Raw genomic sequence first — 20,432 nt, forward strand, 5'->3', positions numbered from 1 at the left:
TCATTTCGGTCATTTTTTGTAACAGAACTCTTGCATTCTCAATACATCTCCATAATGTGGTGTTCTCCTCTCACTACCATTCTCAGCATTTGGTATTAGATCCCTACTCTAGTAGCTCAAGCTAATTTTTCCTCAAGAGAAGGTCCTTCAACATAGCATCTTCCTTTCAAAGGCACACACAGACAAGCTCAACTCAAGTTTTAGCAAGAAATGATTCATGGCTCCTTGAAAATGGAGCATCCCATGACCTTGCACAATCATTTGTTCGTACAGCCAATCTTGTCACGCAAGCAACCACCGCCCATTTCATTCTCGCGACCCATGTGTTGCCACCTTAATATCATGTGCGACCTGAATCATCACAATACCTCCATATAGCTACCACACAACCCGCCCATACACCCACTCCAACACATAGCCCGTTCATTGTACATGGTTGATGTCTACTCTCGTATTTGCAAGCAAATTAAGTTAGTACATTGGGGCATCATAAATAATGTGCATTGTTAGAATTGCAAATTTTGGAGCTTCTACAAATTCAAACAAATTTGCAAATTGAGTGTAAGATTTAGGGCTTTTGCATCAAGCGGCATTTGCAAGCTTTGGTGGCAAGAATCTGTGATCTGAGGGATTTTTACATCGATCTCTCTATTATTTGGGATCTTTTGCATTTTTGAGCCAACAGTGGGAGCCAATTCAAATTCTTTGCAGATTTTCTTGCAATGGCTCACAATGATGGCATGTTGGTGGAGCTTTGTCTCAACAAGACAAGCTTGATGGCACCAATTACTCTCAATGGAGTTCCATGATAAAGAGTCTGTTGGTTATCAAAGGCCTATGGCGTCTATTGAACCTTGTTCCACAGATGTTGCATCTAATGTACCAGCCACCTAGTAGAACACAAGCCACAGTGGTGGCTGCACTGACACCTGTAGTAGTCACAGCTACGACAGCAGCTGATCAAAGGAGATGGGATGCCCGTAATGCCATGCATTGCCTTGACCTCTTTGTCAATCATACATGGCATGTTTTATAAACCATGTATCAAGCAAAGATGAAGAGAGGGTTTTATTTCTCAAGAAAGAACTTGAGAATATGAATATGCATGATGGTGACAGTATTTCACGCAAGATCTCAAAGAGCATCTCTTGTATATTGATGAGAAAGAATTGATCTATAAGAATTGCAGTCATTGTCGGAGTCCTACCTGAGTTTCCACACTTCTCTTTTTCTTTTGGGGGCACTGCTCAACCTCTTTAGTTGAGGAGCTAATGGGCTTGTGTAACGGGCCTTTGGGATCCTCAAAGGGCAGTGAACAGTGAATAACCAGCAAATACTTAAATTACAGCCACTTAGAACTTTCCACAACAATCCAAATCAACTTAGAACACAACACTCGAGAGCTAGATTGCCCCCATCTTGCACCAGTCACCAGATTAGCCCTAAACTTAGCGCCCCTTACGGTATTTCTCTGTCTTTATTCAGAGATTTGGCTGATTTCTCTCTTGCCAGGACTCCTCTAGTGTGTATCAGAGCTGCCGGGTTAGAACCCTCAGCCAGATTCAGAAGAAGGGCCACTATAAAATGTTGCACTGGACTAGGATGCCTTTTCTGTGATTGCATAACAGGACGGAAGTGCTTGTGAACGGATTATTCAGTTGGTTGTCTGTGGACTGACACACTGTGGTGCTTTCTTGTATTTGAATGCCTTGCCTTGGTAGCTCTGAATACCCGTCAAGGGAGTCCTAGCAAGACAGAGGCCAGCAAAACAACCACACCTGGTTGTTCTTGGCAAACAGAAAGGCCAGATGTGCAAAGCAAAAGGATCTGAAGGTTCTGAGGCAATAGGAAAGCTCCCGAAAAGCAATCAACCGGTCGGAAAGCTCGGGAAACCCTGGGAAATCAGCAAACATGGAAAACGAAATTCCCTAGCAAAATCTCTTGCACCCTAGAAAACTTGCTGGAAGAGAATCGCCAAGTCTAGAAGCAAATCGAGTTGCTTGGAAGCTCCAAACTGCCTGGAAAAGTGCGATTTTGATAGGCACCTGACTTAGAAAGCTCCTGGAAGAAGTGCGAATCAGATTTGGGCCTCTGGGAAGGCATGAATACTAGGCATGCAGCAAAAACGAACTGATCTAGAGGCTGGCACAAAAACGAGTTTCGTTTTTGAGCTTCTGGCAGCCCACCAACAGGGCATAGATGCCCTGGTAAGTCAAAATCAGCAAGGCGATGTGATAGAATAGCTCTTGAGCACTTTCCCAACTTGTGACTTGCCTCTCCCTTAGTCCAAAAAACAGCCTTGAAAGCAAATTTTGACTTTTTTGCTTGCTTTCCAAGCTAGCTAGTCAAACGTGGCTCCTGGAGCTATTTTTAGCGAAAGGGAATTTTGCCCCTTTCTAACCTTCAGATCCTTTGCCTTGGCCCATGGAATTAATTGCACTGAAGTGTCCTTTACAGATTTAATCAGTTTGAGGCCAGGTCAATCAACGTGAATTCCTAAAAATTAGAAATTCACGTCCCCGTGACAGCTTGTTCTTGTAGAAGAAACAAACAAGGAAGAATAAATCTTCCTCTTCCCATAGCACTAATCAAGCACTTGTGTTGTCCAAGAGAGGAGTGACAACAAGCATAAAGGCAGTGCACCGTCTAAGGCTGCTTCAAGACATCCATTTAACAAGGCAAAGGATGATGCAATCAAATCAAAAAAGAAAGAAAGGGCTCATTATTGTAAAAAGCCAGGTCATAATATCAGTGACTGCAGGATAAGATTGGACAAAGAGAAGAAAAAGGAAGCTGGAATGTCACTCCCAACTTCTAATGCTTCAAATGATGACAAGGATAATGCTTCAATGAACATTGTGTGGTCTTTTCTTGTATGCAGTTATGCTCCCAATCTTGAGGTCGGTTCCCACAACATGAGTAATACTTTGGATGCAGTTTTATATTTTGACAGAGTGCATCTAGGCACATTACTTCCAAGAATTTTGTTAGTAGAGATGTTTTTTTGCAGAAAACCTTGACTAAGTTTGAAAGACAGCTGCCCAAAGGTTCAAAAGAGGTACTTGAATTGTTGCTCCCACTACCAGTTGATAGTAGATTAGAACAGCCAGTAATTCGCAGCCTGCACAACAGACTTTGGATGCTCCATGATCACAGTAATGAACAGCCTATAGTACAAGATGAAGTGGAAGAAATTGTCAGAGAAGAGAGAACAGCTCTACAAGAAGCCAGATCAGTCCCTCGGTGGCTTAGGCAAACTTTGCAGGACAATAAGCTGTTAGCTGCTCTCCCTAGTTAGGACAAGGGCTGGTTCAACAGGGTCAAATGAAGCACTATGCTGATTCATCTTGGACGAGCACCATTTACGATGCAAAAGAGCCTGACAGCTTTGAGGTTGCTCAAGACAATAAGCATTGGATGACAGCCATGAAGGCTGAGCTGGATTCAATCCACAAAAACAACACATGGAATTTAGTGGACCTGCCCACTGACAAAAAGGCTAATGGGACTGCATGGGTGTGCACACTTAAGAAGAAATCTGATGGTAGCATTGCTAGGTGCAAGGCAAGGTTGGGTTGCCAAAGGCTCTTCTCAGCAGAAGGGGATAGATTATGATGAAATCTTTGCCCCCACTTCCAGGATGACCAGCATCAGGGATGTTCATTCATTGGCTGCTCATCATGGCTAGAAAGTGAGCAGTTTGACATTGAAACAACCTTTCTGAATGATGACTTGCATGAGGAAGTCTATGTGAGTCAATCTATTAGTTTTCACATGCTTGGTCAAGAAAATAAAGTATGCAAGCTGCATGCGGCACTTATGGGCTCAAACAAGCTCCACGGTCTTGGTATCAGAAGATTCATACTAATTTGACCAGCCACAGTCTAAACAAGAGTGCAACTGCCTGGACCCCTTCGAGAGAGATTGGATGGAGCAGGCAAGTGCCCCGAGAGGTCATTTCCAGACTTGGTCACGCTTATGGGCTAGCCACCGGCCACAAAAGATTCCTTACTTCTTTTGGATGGTTGCCTATGGGGTTCTACCCATTGGCCCTTGGCTGACGCACATGTGTGTTGATGGGAGCTGCCACCATTGCGCAAAGGGAGAGCTTGAGATGCTCCCGCAATGTCTCTAGAACTGCCCCAGAGAATGGATAATTTCGCAAGGGACCCTTCCGATAGTGACTTGGACGCAAAGGTCACGACGGGCTCTTACTTGGGGTATGGCAGCCTGGTTGAGAGAGGGGCTCCCTTCTCCATTGACACGGTCACCCAAGCTTACAGGATCGAGGGACAGACTGTCTTCTGGATCGAGGTACAAGATATGGCTCCCCCTACTCAACAACATCCCGTTTCTTCCCCAATGGAATGGACATTGGTTTGGGGAACATCTGCGTCGCGCGCTGCAACTTGGTGATGGGATGTCCCACCCCAAGGGCTACCCTCATCACCATATGGGAGGACATCAACTACACCGTGCACGCCATTTGGGAGAACGGGTGACTACTAAGAGGCGCGAGCATGTCTATAAGGCTCTTTTGTGTTGAAAGTTAGAAGACAGTTGCATAGCCCTAAGGCCTCCCACTGATATGTAGTAAAATGCATTTTTAACCTGGCAACTATTACAATTGGTGAGTCACAAGGCTTGCAATCATCGAAAGAAAAATCCTGCAGCAGTTTACGAATATATTGTAGCTGCAACATGCAACACACTGCGACAAGTAGTGTGTTGCATGTTGCAATGGCCCAAAATCCGACGTCTCAAATAATGCATGTAACTGAACCTTGAAGCCCCTCATGGGGTCAAATGACCAGCATGTCATCAAAATACAAGACGATGACCAAGAAATCCTCTTTTGTATTTCTAACATTGAGGGTGTGAAGAACTGATTTCTCAAGAATGCTAATGTGTGCAATGCATGCAGAATTTGAATGCCAATTGGCCCTCCAATGGAGGAAGAGCACCGTCATGAGAGTACTTGTTTCTATTTCGACCTACATGCAAGGAGGGAGAGAGATGGCGAATGAATGCTAGGTGAATAGAGAGAATGCTACGTGAGATTCACAATCAAAGGGTGATACCCTCTCATTAATGTCCCTTGAGATCACTCAAGTTCCATCTTCCCATTTACACCTACCCTTAGCCTATGACCCATGCATCTACCATTCAATGCACCTTAATGCACCCTTCCCTTCCTATTGCCCCGAACCTAGACACACATGTGCACATTTTTATTAATAGAATAAGTGTCACAATTCCAAATTCGATGCCATCTGAAGCAGTGGCTCCAGCTCGACTAGTCCTATCTACTGAGATGATCCACCGCCATAATAAATAGGTCGGTGTCCATCATTAATACATATATGTTACACCATTGGCATATAATATATATAATAATGTTTAAATGTCTACTAATCACGGATTAGTGATTTCTCTTGTCATGACACTCCCTCCTACTTGAATGGACAAAAGTCCTCTTTTGGATCCTCTCTTATCTCTCTCTCTTGCGTACGCTTCTCTTTTACTTCTGCATTTGCATCTCCTCTTCATAATCTACAAATAGTCTTACCTTGGTAGTACACAATCTCTTCTGAATCAAAACTTAAATCTCATCTTCAAGTTCTAGTTCCTCTTGATGCTGAATATTCAAAATGCAGAAGTACCACTGCAATGCCTCTTCAATATCTCTGCATACTCAGAATTCTCTTCTGAATACCAAGCTGCTGAAATCTCTTCATGATAACCTGCTCAATAAGCTGAAACACGTTCTCAACAAACTGGTTAGTATTCAAAAGATGTTCTCTCACCCAAATGGGTTACTGAACTAGGTAGACCTTGGCCATAGTTGATTTTGCAATGGAAAACTACTTAGTCTATAGAAACTATAGACCTTCAATCTCTTCTTTTTTTTTCAATACTTCTATTTCAGCCCTATTCATCCTGTAAGACGCTCTACATGGAGGAGAAAATTACTTATTCTCTGTCCATACTCTACAATGAATATGCCTACTCTTTATTCAATTCACACATCCATACACCATTGTTGGCTGAATAGATAGCATATACTCTTGGTCCTATGTTCACCATAGAGTCTTGGGATAAGGAGGTAGAAGCCTCACCCTCCTGCTTGGATGCTTTGCCTTTCCCTTTTACAAAATTGATTTTGGCAATTTTGGCTAATAGAGTAGGATATTTATGCCATAAATGCCCTGGCTTATGTTTCTTACATCCGAAACATTTACCCTCCTTAATTAGCTTTTTCTTCTCATCGTCAGTCATGGAAGGAAATGGTATCCATCCAGGACGTGATTGGCTGTTAACATTTTATACAATAGCTTTCTCTTTTCCTTTGTTAAAAGGTTTCCGAGGATTCAATTTCCTCTTAGCAATATCAGCTAATTTAGTGAGGTCTTTCAAGGTGGTTGGGTTGAACATTTCAACCTCATACCTCACTTTCGGAGTTAGGGCTACTAAATACTTCTTCCTTCTATCATAGTCACTCTTATCTAGTAACTCTAAAGAGAGTTTCCAGAACCTAGCTGTAAGTTCAGCATTACTCTCGTTATCAAATTGCCTAAACCTTTCCCAGCGGAAGTAGCATCCCTCTATAGATGTAGTGTGGCAAGAGCAAGCTTCTTGTGGTCGGTCTTATCTTGATGGGCAAAATATAGCTCAAAATGGTGAATCCAATTGAGGATTTTACCCGCCTCTCTTACTCCATCATACTTTGGGAACTTTATTCTCTCTCGAGGTTGAAATTTGGCTCTCTTCGAGGGGGTACCTAAATCTTCATCCCCAAAATTCAGCACTCTCTTAGCCCCAAAATTTGTCATAATGGACTGTTCAATCATATGGCTAAGCTGAGAAACCAGCTTATCAACAAGAGACTCCTCTCTCCCTCTTGCACTTGTATTATAATCCATGTGTACAAGAGATAAAGGCATAAACTCAGTGCCTTGCTCTTGGATGGACTCGTTTCTCCCTTCATTTCTAAAGGAAAACTCCCTATCAAGAGATTCTTGTAGGAGAGATGAAGGTAATTCTATACGTGGGTTATCATACTCAATATGTGTATAACTCTCATTTGCATTATCCTCTTCAGGAGGAGGTGATGGTGTTCTCTACCTATCTCCTTCTGGTAGTGGAGGAAAAAGGACAAGTTGATTATTAAATATCCCTTCCCCTTCCATTCTTTCCTTTTAGTAATACAAGAGAGAAAATGACTTGCTGTAATTTCAGAAAAGGGGTTTATTTTACAGCAAAAGTCAAGTGTTGTAGAGTTGGCGGTACTTATTCAACTCCCACTTCGCTTGTGTCGAAAAGCCACTTAAAATGACCTCTTCTTCCTTCTCTTTTAGCCTTTCTTCCTTGTTTTTATGCTGTAAACTATGCTGTAAACTGGTACACTCCGTTTGGGCAACTTGTTTTAAAGGGATTGGAGCTCTAGATACCGTTATAGGGAATACTTGGCAGGTGGATCACCCCCTTAAAATCTTGTTCTGATCCGATTTTTCGTTGGGGAGAACAAGAGGGGGGGTCTCTTTTCCTCACGGTTTAAGGGTTTTAAGGGTCTATTCGCACAGGGGGAGTCGCCCCACTAGGACACCTTGTTCCCCGTCCAAAGACCGAAAAAATCAGAGAAAGCCCTTATCTCACAGGCTCCAAATTTCATAGACAGCCTTCATTCAAACTCGGCCTTTGCAATCGGCCTTTGTCAGATCTTGGCAAACACACTGTTTCGCTTCGCGGGTTTGCAAGGCTTCCGCTCCCTTCTCCAGCACGAAGTTCCCACACGCCTTGGCTTCTGCCTGCGTCGCCTTCCTGCGGCACTCTTTCGTTGTGCCTTTCGTACGGTCTTCCCTGCGCGCCGCCTTCTTGTACAGCTCCTTCCGTGCACACTGTGTTGGCTGCTGTCTGGCACGCTTGCGCCCTCCCTTGTGCTCACTTCTCTCCGTCTCTTCCAGTCCCAGTAGTGGATTATCTTGGCTCTCATACTGTGTGACTCTTCACTCTCTATATAAGAGAGGCCCAATTGTATGGATGACACACAACGGATACTCTACAGACATTCAAGCAATACAATTATTCATTGTTCTCTGCTATCTCAGTCTCCTTTCTGTTCCTTAGCACATTTCTAAATATAGTAAATCTAGGATTTCTTACAGTGGTATCAGAGCAAAATTCGCTCCTGCCTGTAGGAAATGCCCCCCACCTTCTAGCGCCGATCTGATACATCTTTTCCGCTAGAAGGATATCCGTGCACATTGTGCATGGAAGAGATGGAGAGGATGAGCGTAAAAGTTTTTAGCGCCAACCCTGCCTAAAGTCATCGATGGCCTCTCCATCTCCCACACATCACGAGTTGATGTGAATGGACACAACAAAAATCGTGTCTTTTCAAGTGCTTCGGCTGTCCCAAAACCAAGGGACGCACCTTTTCCACCATCGGGCACACCTTTTAATGAAGAGTCTCGACTCCTCACGCAAGGGACACACCCCATCGTGGACAAAAGGACACACCTATTCATGTAGGGACACCCCTTTTAAAAACAGGGACACACCCCTTCATGAAAAGGTGCACCTATTCCAAGGGTCACACCCCTTCGAATAGGCACACCTTTTAGGCACCAAGCACCTATAAAAGGGTACCTAGAGGGGTTAAAATGGAAAACCCAGTCCCAAACCTTAGGTTTACCCTAGCTACCCTAGGGTTAACTAAACCCCCAAATTAATTTTTGGGGCAACTAACCACCTTAGGCAGCCCCAACGAAAAGTCGCAGCCCCTTCTTTGATATTCCGTACGGCCTGCACCGTACGGAACTACCCGCAGCCCTGCACAGCCCTAGCCCTAGCCAATCTGCACGCCAGCCCTGCGCAGCCCTAGTGCAACCCTAGCCGATCTGCACGCCAGTCCTGCGCAGCCCTAGCGCAGCCCTGCGCAGATCTGCACGCCAGCCCCTGCGCAGTCCTCGCAGATCTGCATGCCCTTCCTGCGCAGCCCTAGAACTCGCCTGCACGCCAGCCCCCTGCGCAGTCAGCATCTCCTCGTCAGCACTCAGCCCCACCCCTGCGCAGTCTTTTGCTTTGCCCGCCAAGCCAGCCTAACTGCGCAGCCCAGCCCTGCCTTCCTGCGCAGTCCAGCCCTGGGAACTGCAACGTGTTTCGCCATTGACAGCCTGCAGCCCCCCCCTTGTTTCGCCATCTTTTCCTGCCAAATCAGCACCAGTTGCAGCCTCCTCTCGCGATGAAGACAGCCTGTTAATAGCCCGGACCAGACAAGCCTCGATCCGCTCCTCGCAAACCACTGCAACATGGATCTCAGGACAGCGATTTGCAGCCTTCTTCTACGCAACAATTTGGCAGATTAAATTATTGCCAGGTGGAGTCTTTCCAATCTGCTTTTAAGGATTCTCTTGTCATTAACAAATTACAGAAAATGAAAGAATCTCCCTTAAAGCATGGAAACCCCTGGTAATTCACCCGGCATTTCAAGGACACCTCAGGCATCATCTACCACACAATATCGTGTTCAGATTGCACAACCAGCCCATTTCGGAGCTTTTGCATCTTGGGTCTTCTGTGTCACGTGCCCTCCTAGTGATTTGGACCACATCCTCTACCTTCTGCGTGAGGCACCTTAGTTACATTACTTCCTCAGCACAGTACAAGTTGTGTTCCACGAGACACGAAGATACCCAGAACCCGATATTCCTCAAGAGTTTGCTGTCCATTTTTAAAGAGAATTTTACCCCTCACCTTCGGCATCTCCAGGGTACTCTCCACCTCCTTCAGCTCCCAGATATCCTCCTCTACAGGTTGTACCTTCTCCAAGACAGTATTTACACTCTGAAGGCACTCCTTCTCCTGGATATCCTCCACTTCTGACAGCAGCTCCTTATCCCTTCTCAGATCCGTGACTCTGCTACCTACTCTTGTCCTCTCACGAGCAGTAACACCACTTTCGGCATTACCAGTGTTACCTCAGACAGGACCTCCTTTACCAGATTTCCACGGGTGGTTCCATCCTGCCTCGCCTGCCCCCTCCAACATGAGCAACCTCAGGGAGCAGCCCGAATCTTCTTCCAGGAATGGTACAAACTAGAGCGCAAGTTCGCGCTTTTCTCACAGGGATCTCCGATATGTCGCAACGCTCGCGTGAAGCCTCTCCAGAGATCAAAGAATCAAGTCCAAAAAAGACCCCTGAAGTCAATGTACAAGGCCAATCACTATTGCAACTTCAAATATCCCAGCTTCAGGACAGCATCTCCGACTTGGTCCAGAAAGTTCAACAACTTCAAGATTCTCGAAGTACCACACATACAGAGGATGACGTGATGCAACCAGACGACTATGCGGATTCATTCCCACCAGAGGTAGAAAACACTGAACTACGTGCCCTCTACCATTTACTTCAAGCTTCCAAAACTAAAAGACTTGACATCAAACTTCCGGAAGCCTACACTGGTCAACGCAATCGCCGAACAGTTAACCAATGGCTCGCAAAAATGCGCATGTATTTTGACACTGTTGACCTCACTGAAGGCAAAAAGATCGCCTTGGCAGCCTCCCTCCTCAAGGATACAGCTTTTCTATGGTGGCAAAGACGCTTAAAGGACGGTAAAAGTGTGTTAACATGGGAACGTTTTGAACATGTGCTCCGTAAGCAGTTCATACCTGCCAATGCGGACTTCCAAGCACGTTCAAAACTCCGATAGTTAGAGCAAACGGGTTCCCTGTCTTCCTATATCTCTCAGTTCACCACATTGGTGCTGGAGATTCATGGTTTAACTGAGGATGATCGCCTTCATGCTTTCATCTCAGGCCTAAATCCCTCGTTACGCATTGATGTCCTCAAAGCAAACATCACCACCACAGATGGCGCTATTGCTTACGCAGAGCGCATTACAGATTTCCAAAACACAGGGAAGCAGAGTGCTAATCGCACACAGAACTCTCCTCTGGCCAAAGGTGCTCACCCTCAAGATAAAACCAGGTTTCGAAAAAACTTCGGTAATCAAGGTCAGCGACAGTCTCAAGATCCCCAGAAGCCTCAGAAATCATATGCTGGATTCCAACAGAAGCACTCCTCCAAGGATCGTGCCTCTTCTTCTCCCCAAAGTCATTACCGACATCCCCAACATAAAGGTGCGGCCACTGACAAGAAGAACAGCTCCAGCACAAAAGGACTTTGTACCATCTGTACAGGCGACCATAGATGGTTCGATTGTCCCAAGCGACCAAAGCAAAATTCCAATATGGAACCTAGCATTTCCCAAAGAGAAGATGCTACCCCAGCACAAGACAAGAAAGGCAAAGCTGTTCGAATGGCGAATACCATCCACCTAAGCCTTGCCAGCAACCCCGAACCTTCCCTGGCCACTCAAGTACTTTGTGTTCAAGGATCGATTCGTGGAACAACGGTCACTATCCTCCTCGACAGTGGCTGCTCTCATAATCTCCTAGCCAGTTCTATGGTCGACAAACTTCGGTTGACCACCAGTCCTAGTCTCATGGACTATCAGATTGAACTCGCAAATGGAACTACTTTCTTGTGCAACACCAGGATTAAAAACTTGTCTTTTCGCATCCAACATTATACAGACAAGTTGAACTTCGACATCATGCCTCTTTCTCGGTACGATGTCATACTTGGACAACAGTGGCTCTACGACTATGATCCATCAATCAATTTTCGCAGCCATACTATCCAGTTTGTCCACCAGGGAAAACTTATTGAGCTAACTGGTTCTAGGGACTCTCCTTCAACCCCAGTTGCCTCTGCCCTACAAGTAAAGAAGTGGGTTCGTAAACGTCAAGTAAAGACTTCACTTCTGTTGGTTACGGCAGTCGAGGAGACACCAACAAAGTTTTCCGAAATCGCAGCTCCTATGTCCGAATTATTGAAAAGCACAGCAGTTTTTCAGTGGCTTCCCGAAACAGAGTGTAGTTTCCAACAACTCAAGCAAGCACTCACTACCACACCAGTTATGGCTATTGCTGACCCAAACCTTCCGTTTGAGGTCATGACCGACGCTTCCGACATCGCTACAGGAGCAGTCTTGATGCAAGAAGGCAGAGTTATTGCTTTTGACAGCCATAAACATTCTCATATCCAAACCCGATATCTGGTTTATGATAAGGAGTTTCTTGCCATTGTACATGCTTATCGCTCTTGGAAACATTATCTCATGGGAGCCGACTCTGTGGTCAAGATAGACCATCACTCTTTAAAGTATATCTTTACTCAGCCAGTCATGAACGCTCGACAAGCACGCTCGGTTGAGTTTCTGGCCAACTTTCACATGACCATTGAGTACATTCCAGGACTACGCAATGTAGTTGCAGATGCTCTCAGCAGGTTACCTCTAGCATCAGCTATGGTAATCTCTACATTATCTGTGGATGTTCCGAATTCATTCAAAGGAAAGTATTTCAATGATGAAGACTTCGGCACAGCAGTACAAGTTCTTTCAAAAGATCACCCTTCGACTTCCGAACAGAAGATTTTCTCATCCTATTCTTATACGGACGACCTTCTGTATTATCAAGATCGCGTCTGTGTACCACATGACAAGGATGTTCGACGTCTTTTGTTAAAAGAGCATCATGTAGTTCCTTATGCTGCCCATCCAGGCATCAACAAGACTTATCGGTTACTCAATGCAACATACTACTGGCCTCAGACGAAAAGCGACGTCATCAAAATGGTTACATCTTGCTTATCTTGTCAACAAATGAAAGCAAGCCGACGACTTCCAACAGGACTTCTTCAACCTCTTCCAGTTCCAACTGAAAGGTGGGAAAGTATTTCCATGGATTTCATTACAACACTACCACGATCCTCCAGAGGTAACACTCAGATTATGATAATTGTTGATCGATTGTCCAAAATGTCACATTTTGTTGCTTGCAAAAGCAGTGCACAGGCTCCGGACATAGCCAAACTTTCATACAACACATTTTCCGACACCATGGATTGCCCAAGAATATCATATCCGACAGAGATCCTAAGTTTACCAGTCACTTTTGGATTTCACTGTTCGAATCTTTGGGTACAACTCTACTGTTCAGTTCAGCCTACCACCCCGAATCAGATGGCCAGACTGAAAGAGTGAACCAAGTTCTGGAAGAAATGCTTCGACATTATGTTCAGTCACGCCTAGCAGCTTGGGAAGAGTATCTACCACTCCTTGAGTTTGCTTATAATAACTCTTTCCATAGTGCCATCAGCATGACTCCATTCCAAGCAGCTTATGGACACACTCCGATTGTACCAACGAATTTTGTCGAGTGGCCCTAGCTGATCAACTCGTTCAAGAAATGCAAGACATTCTACTGCAAGTCAGGGATCATATGCGAAAAGCGCAAGAGCGGTATCAACGGTCTGCCAACAAACATAGACGTCACCTGGAATTTGACACTGGTGACATGGTGCTATTATTTGTAGCCCCACATCGCTATAAGACGGTTAAGTCTGTGTTTTCTAAGTTGCGACCAAGATACTATGGACCTTTCCGGATCGTCAAGAAAAATTCACCTTTAAGTTACAAATTGGAATTACCACCATCATGGGGTAAAATCCATCCAACATTTCATATTTCTTGGCTAAAGACGTACATTCCAGGCGATGAAGCAGTTCCTCCTGCAGGTGATTATGTCCCAGAAATCGAAGACGATTATGTTCTCCTTATTCCTGAGCGTATTCAGGACCATCGACAGCGAGAGACTCGACATCGACTTATCACGGAATTCCTTGTTCTTTGGCGAGATCTGGACGACTCCGACGCTACTTGGCAGTCTGATGAAGACTTACAACAGTACCCTGACATTTTACAGCAGTATTTTCAGAATTTACAGTGATATTTTATACATCAGTTCATTATCTCCACCAGCGTCTTCTTTTGAGTGGGAGGGGATGTCACGATCTGTGACGTATTCCTTTCTCTATTTCTAGACTTATGGATGGTTTGATGAATGGAGACTTGTCGAAGGGTATGCCCTTTCGACGGGACACTTCCTAATGAGGCACAACCCTTCACAAGAGACATCCTATTGAAGAGACATTTCTATTGTAATGTACCCTCTCATCAAGGGTCACACCCTTCACAAGGGGTACACACCTCTTCATGCACATACACTTTGGAGTACACACCTTTTCATGTGTGACTCTTCACTCTCTATATAAGAGAGGCCCAATTGTATGGATGACACACAACGGATACCCTACAGACATTCAAGCAATACAATTATTCCTTGTTCTCTGCTATCTCAGTCTCCTTTCTGTTCCTTAGCACATTTCTAAATATAGTAAATCTAGGATTTCTTACAGCCACAATTTGGGAAGAGTTTCGATGACCTCATTAATTGTCTCCAAGAGGGGGATAACTTTGTAGTTGTTGCTGCCTCTAGGGAGAACGAGAAAGATGACCCGTACGGTTTTGTTATGTTGGCTCTCCCTTGAGTAATCTATTATAGCATCTCGTTTTTCTCCATTGTGCTTCCATTTTTGAGCGTCCATTGCTTTCAACACCCAACAATGATATCAGAGTACGTCGGGAATCCATTCCCTCAGCCATTAACAGCTTTCCCAAGCTGTTTGGCAGCCTCTGGAGCTCTCATTCTTGTTGGTCTTGCTAGTTTTCACACTCCCACGAGTGTTTGAGACCTTTCCAAGCACTTCTATTGCGAAAAACACGAGAAGACCACACTTTGGAGCAACTCTCGTGAAGGGAACTGTTTTTCGGTGCATTTTTCAGCCTGCTGCAGCAAAAAACGACACGTGAGCATTTACAGCATTTGTACGGAATTCCGAACCTATCAAAAAATAATAACAAAAAATAAATTTAAAAATCCGTACATGCGTCAAAAATTGTACGAAAATCCGTATATGCGTCAGAAATTGTATGGAAATCCATGCATCTGTCAGAAAATTCCGTACTTCTATCAAGTTTGTCAAAATTTCAGTACATTCACTGCAATACGGGCTGCCACGAGCTGTGTGCCAACATTTTGAAGCTGCCTCAAGCTGCATGCCAACATTTCGGAGCTGCCTCGAGCTGCGTGTCAACATTTTGCAGCTGCCTCGAGCTGCGTGCCGACGTTTGGAGCCATTTGGAGCTGCTGAATTGATCCGGAGACTTCTCTTTGAGCCCTTCCCTCCTCATTTGGCATCCCTTTGCCTCGGGTTGCGAGCTTCTCTCCATTTCTACGTGCTCTCCTCCTCGTGGGAGCACTTCTTTTTCTGTAATTCTCATTTCCAGCCCTCATTTGCTCGCTTTCAAAGCCTATCACTACTGTTCATCATTGTGTAAGCCGTTGTTGCATTGGCTTTTTCCAATTTTTGCTTCATTTGCATTTTGGAAAGGCCTCGTATTGCCTTTGGGGATTTTTCTTGCAACAGGTACACCTTGGGACAGCAGAGTCTTTTGCAGACATAAGCTTTGAAGCTTGAGCAATTTTTTGGCACTTGATTCTAAGAGGTTGCCTTTCTCTCATTTGCTTTGCCAGTTGGTGCATTTGCCTTGTATTTCAGCACCATGTCTGGTGGCAAAGATGATTTGTTTGGGCTGATTGGGGCCGATGACAAGCTTGATGGCACCAATTACCCCATGTGGTCATACATGATGGGACATGTTTTGGTTGCCAAGAATCTATGGCATATTGTTAAGGTCGGACCTGCACGCACTGTTACTGGTGCTACACCTGCACCCTCTGCTTCTTCACGTGATGCGTCTTCAGATGATGGTTCTACTACTACAGCCAGGACTCCTACACCTCCTGCCCCAGGTGCTCTGCCTCCTTCACAGGAGCAAATTCAGTGGGATGGTCCTGATGCCAAAGCACGTGCCTTGATTGCTCTTTCAATGAAATGGGTTATTATCCCTCATATTCGGTCTTGCAAGATAACTAAGCAAGCATGGGATCAGCTTGCATCTTTGTATCAGGTGCGCAATGAGGCGAGGGTTGCCTATCTCCGCAGGAAATTGAAAGATTTAAAGCTTGATGAGGGTGGTAACATGGATGCCCATCTCACTAATGTGAAGGATTTGAAAGAGCAGTTGGCCAACATTGATGAGATTATGCCTGATTCTCAATTGGTTTCTAATTCCCTTGATGGGTTGCCTGATTCATATCAAGGCTTTGCTACTACATTAACATTGGTTGCAAGGGGTGATGCCCATCATTTCTCATTTGACCAACTTGTTGCTCTTCTTCTTTAGAAGGAGCAAAGTCGGGTGAATCGCAATGCTACTATGACTAGTGATCAAGCATTTGCTGCCCATCATAAACAAAAAGGTAAAGGCAAGGTTTCAGCTAGAAAGCCCTCTCATTCCCATGCTGATCATTCACATGGTGCGTCTTCTTCAGGGCATAACAAAAAGAAGAAGAGATGTAACTATTGCAGGAAACCTGGGCATGATATTTATGAATGCACGAAGCGCATAGCATCTGAAAAGAAAAAGAAAGAGTCTGATCTTGCAGTATCTGGTTCTTCTAGTGCAGAAGATCGACATGAGTCCGCTAAGTTCACACAAGACCACCATTGAGCTTTCTTGTTTACATGTCAATATAATTTTGATGTTCATGATGCTTATATGGCAGTTTCAAATGTTTGTGATGCTTGGTTCTTTGATAGTGGTGCTAGCAAGCACATCACTTCCTACAGGAAGTTATTCAACTCATTGGAGCTTACATCTAAGGAGGGCAATGTCACCTGTGCCAATAATGCATCATATACCGTGAAAGGTATTGGGCAACTTACTCTTACTTCTGTCTCTAGTGGTATTGTCACTATAGAACATGCTTTATGTTCCAAGCATTCGTAAGAACCTCATTTCTATTTCAGCCATTGCTACATCTGGCTTTCAGGTTATTGTTTATGGTGTGAGCCTTGAGGTGTGCAATGTATGATGTTACACATGCCTCTACCCTGGTTTTGACTGACACATTGTCTAGCGGTCTTTACAAACTTGATGCTTATCACAGATGTTCAGATGATGATGCTGCACTTGCCGATGCACATGCCTTTGCTATTGATTCTACCATGGCAGATACTCATTTGTGGTATGAGAGGTTTGGACACCTCAATTTTGGAGCCCTGGTGAAGTTATATAAGGAAGATATGGTTGTGGATCTTCCCAAAATGCATATGCCTACCAAAAATGTTTGTGAACCATGCTTACTTGGTAAGATGCACCGTGCTGCGTTTCCCAAGGATGGGAGAGTTGGTGCTTCACGTAAGCTTTATCTGGTTCATAGTGATGTTTGTGGACCCATGAGGGTTGCAGCACTGGGGGGTTCTACTACTTTGTTACTTTTATTGATGATTTCACTAAGTATACTTGGATTTCGCATTGAAATCCAAGTCTGATGTTTCTTCATGCTTCAAGCACTTTATTGCCTCGGCTGAGAATGAGAGTGGGTTGCACATTGCTCACATTAATACAGACAGGGGAGGTGAATACATGTCGAAGGAGTTTGCTGTTTTTTTGGCTTCCCATGGCATTAATCATCGATGCACAGTGCCTTATACTCCTCAACAGAATCCCGTGGTTGAGCGGAAGAATAGATCAACGATGGAAATGGCTAGAAAGGCAAACATTTGCCTAATAAGTTGTAGCTGGATGCGGTCATATACCTAGATGAATCCAGGAACATTCCCAAACTCATCCTCTAAAAACACAACATAGTGCAGTTTCAATCTCACGATAGTCACTCATAAGATTGAAAACCATAAACTCCATCACGCATAGCAAGAACTAGCTACTATGACATCCCCACTGACGTCATCAGCGCCCAACAGTGGGTATAGACCATAGTATAAAAGTATGCTCTCACACATACAAATCCACACACCCACACATACTTGAGCATCCATTTATACAAAGTTTTTGTACTGAGTTTCTGTCGGCACTCCGGAGGTGAAGGGCAAACTCAGCCATGACGAAGGCTAGCACTAAGTTGTGGTTGGATGTGGTCATGTGTGTAAATTACATCTTGAATAGATGTCCTACAAAGGCATTGCAAACTATCACACCTTATGAGACTTGGACGGGTCGTAAGCCTCGCATTTCCCACATGAGGTCTTTTGGATGCTTAGCTTATGCTCATGTGCCTTCACAAAGACGCACTAAGTTGGATGATAAAGCTGTTAAATGCATTTTTCATGGGTATAATTCAGAGAGCAGGGGCTATAAGCTATATCAGCCCTGCACGGACAAGTGTTTTGTCAGTCGGGATGTTGTGTTTGATGAATCTTCCACTATGCCTTTGCTGGACTGTCAAAAACAGCCCGTTGTTGATGCCCTAGACATATTTGACAGCTTGATGCCTTTGTTTCCATCCGATGCTAGGGATGATGTTCCATCTGAGGTTGTCCCTCCTCCATCTATTGGTCATTTACAGCCCCATGTGCATGCAAAAACTTCAGCCTGCATTGATCAGGATCATTTGCACCGGACTCTTGACCAGGAAAGAGCAAAAATTCATGAGCCTAAAAAGATACCCCGTTGGCTCCTTGACACGTTAAAAGACAGCAAACAAGACACTCCTCTCTCAGCGCGTACGAGAGCAGCTGTCTAGAAAGATCATGCTAGTTTTGTTGCTTGTGCTTTGGTTGCTACAGCATGCAATGAAGAGCCATTATGTCATCAAGATGCCTTTCAGAATGATTGTTGGGTGAAGGCCATGCAAGCTGAATTGGATTCTATCCATCAGAGTGACACTTGCGAGTTGTGTGATTTGCCTTATGGTAAGAATGCCATTGGAACTAAGTGGGTTTACAAGATCAAATGGAAAGCTGATGGTTCAGTGGACCGTTACAAAGCCCGTCTTGTTGCTAAGGGCTATGCTCAGCAGCATGGCATTTACTTTGAGACTTTTGCTCCCACTTCTAGGATCGCTACCATTCGCATTGTTATTGCCTTTGCTGCCCATTGGCAAATACATCAGCTTGATATTAAGACAGCTTTCCTTCATGGGCATTTGTAGGAAGAGGTCTATGTTTCCCAACCTCCTGGCTTTGAGGTTGAAGGTTCTGAAAGCAAGGTATGCCGCTTGAAAAAGGCCCTCTATGGATTGAAGCAGGCACCTCGGGCTTGGTATTCGAGAATTCATTCTCATTTGCTCACACTTGGCTTTCAGAACAGCCCTACAGAGGCTACCCTTTACATCCGCAAGCATGGGACAGATTTGCTAATTTTAGTCCTTTATGAGGATGACATGCTTGTAACTGGGACACATGCTCAGCAAATTGCAGAATTTAAAGTTGATTTGCAGCAGACATTTGCTATGTTTGATCTTAGTCTTCTGCACTACTATTTGAGCATTCAATTTGCTAGCAGTGAGGGGGGCATTTTAATGTCACAATCCAAGTACATTGGACAGCTTTTGCAGCGTTTTCAGTTTGAGAATTGCAAGCCAGTATCCACACCATTAGAAACTGGTTTTCACTTCTCTTCTGAGGATGGCAATGGTACATGTGATGTCACTCTTTATCAGCAGGCAGTTGGTTGTTTGATTTACCTATGCCAAATGAGACCTGATCTATAGTATGCTGTCTCACAGTTGAGCACATATATGCACAGCCCATCTATGCACCATTGGCATGCCGTGAAGCGTGTTTTCAGATATCTTAGAGGCACTCAGCATTTAGGCCTTCTTTATGGGGCTGATACTTCACTTGTCATGCATGGGTTCACTGAAAACGTAGTTCCACATTCTCTCATTCAAGCTACGACTGCTTGTGAAGACTATACGATTTCATTGTAGTCTCTTCCAAACGAGCATTCAAGCAAAAAAATGATTAGACCATCTAGCTGAAAGGGCAATGCACCACTCAAGGTAGAAAGAATTGATCGTAATTTCAGCAGTTCCACAGCATGGACGAAAACTTCACAAGGTGACATTTGCACGTCCGCTAATACAGCAGAAGAAAATATCTAGATGAATCCAGGCACATGCCCAAACTCATCCTCTGAAAACACAACATAGTGAGCAGTTTCAATCTGAAGATAGTCACTCATAATGTACCTGAAGCAATGATGGTGTCACCATCACTCACATGACTCGTGCATCTGCCAACAAATTTTGCAACCATGCATGTGGCTGAAACTGACGACAGGTTCTTTATTCCAAACACACACAAAGCATATGAGATTGTCATTGTCCCACCATTTACTGCAATGAGAACATTTCCTCCGTGAGGAGCAACCCCAAGAGAAACAAACCAGCCATTCTATGAAGTGATCAACTTGCTAACACCACTATCAAAATACCAAACATGTGAATCTGAAACTGAAAGGCATAAATCATAAATAGGAGGATCATACCTGCACTATATGACGAAATCCCAATCATCATGTGCATAGTTTGCTGATTCCTTATTTTCACAGCTAGATGCTGATGCATCTGTCATTGCCATACTGGCTTCC

General features: G+C 44.4%; 1 protein-coding gene across 1 annotated transcript in view; it reads right to left on the reverse strand.

Moving 5' to 3' along the window:
- Positions 1–20,432, reverse strand: part of LOC147885204 (uncharacterized) — a 54,269-nt gene that overhangs the window by 738 nt on the left and 33,099 nt on the right. The window lies entirely within an intron of this gene.

Source organism: Dipteris shenzhenensis, chromosome 26, assembly GCF_047967505.1.
Source record: "Dipteris shenzhenensis isolate YYH24624 ecotype China chromosome 26, Dip_SZ_1.0, whole genome shotgun sequence".
NCBI classification, from domain to species: domain Eukaryota; kingdom Viridiplantae; phylum Streptophyta; class Polypodiopsida; order Gleicheniales; family Dipteridaceae; genus Dipteris; species Dipteris shenzhenensis.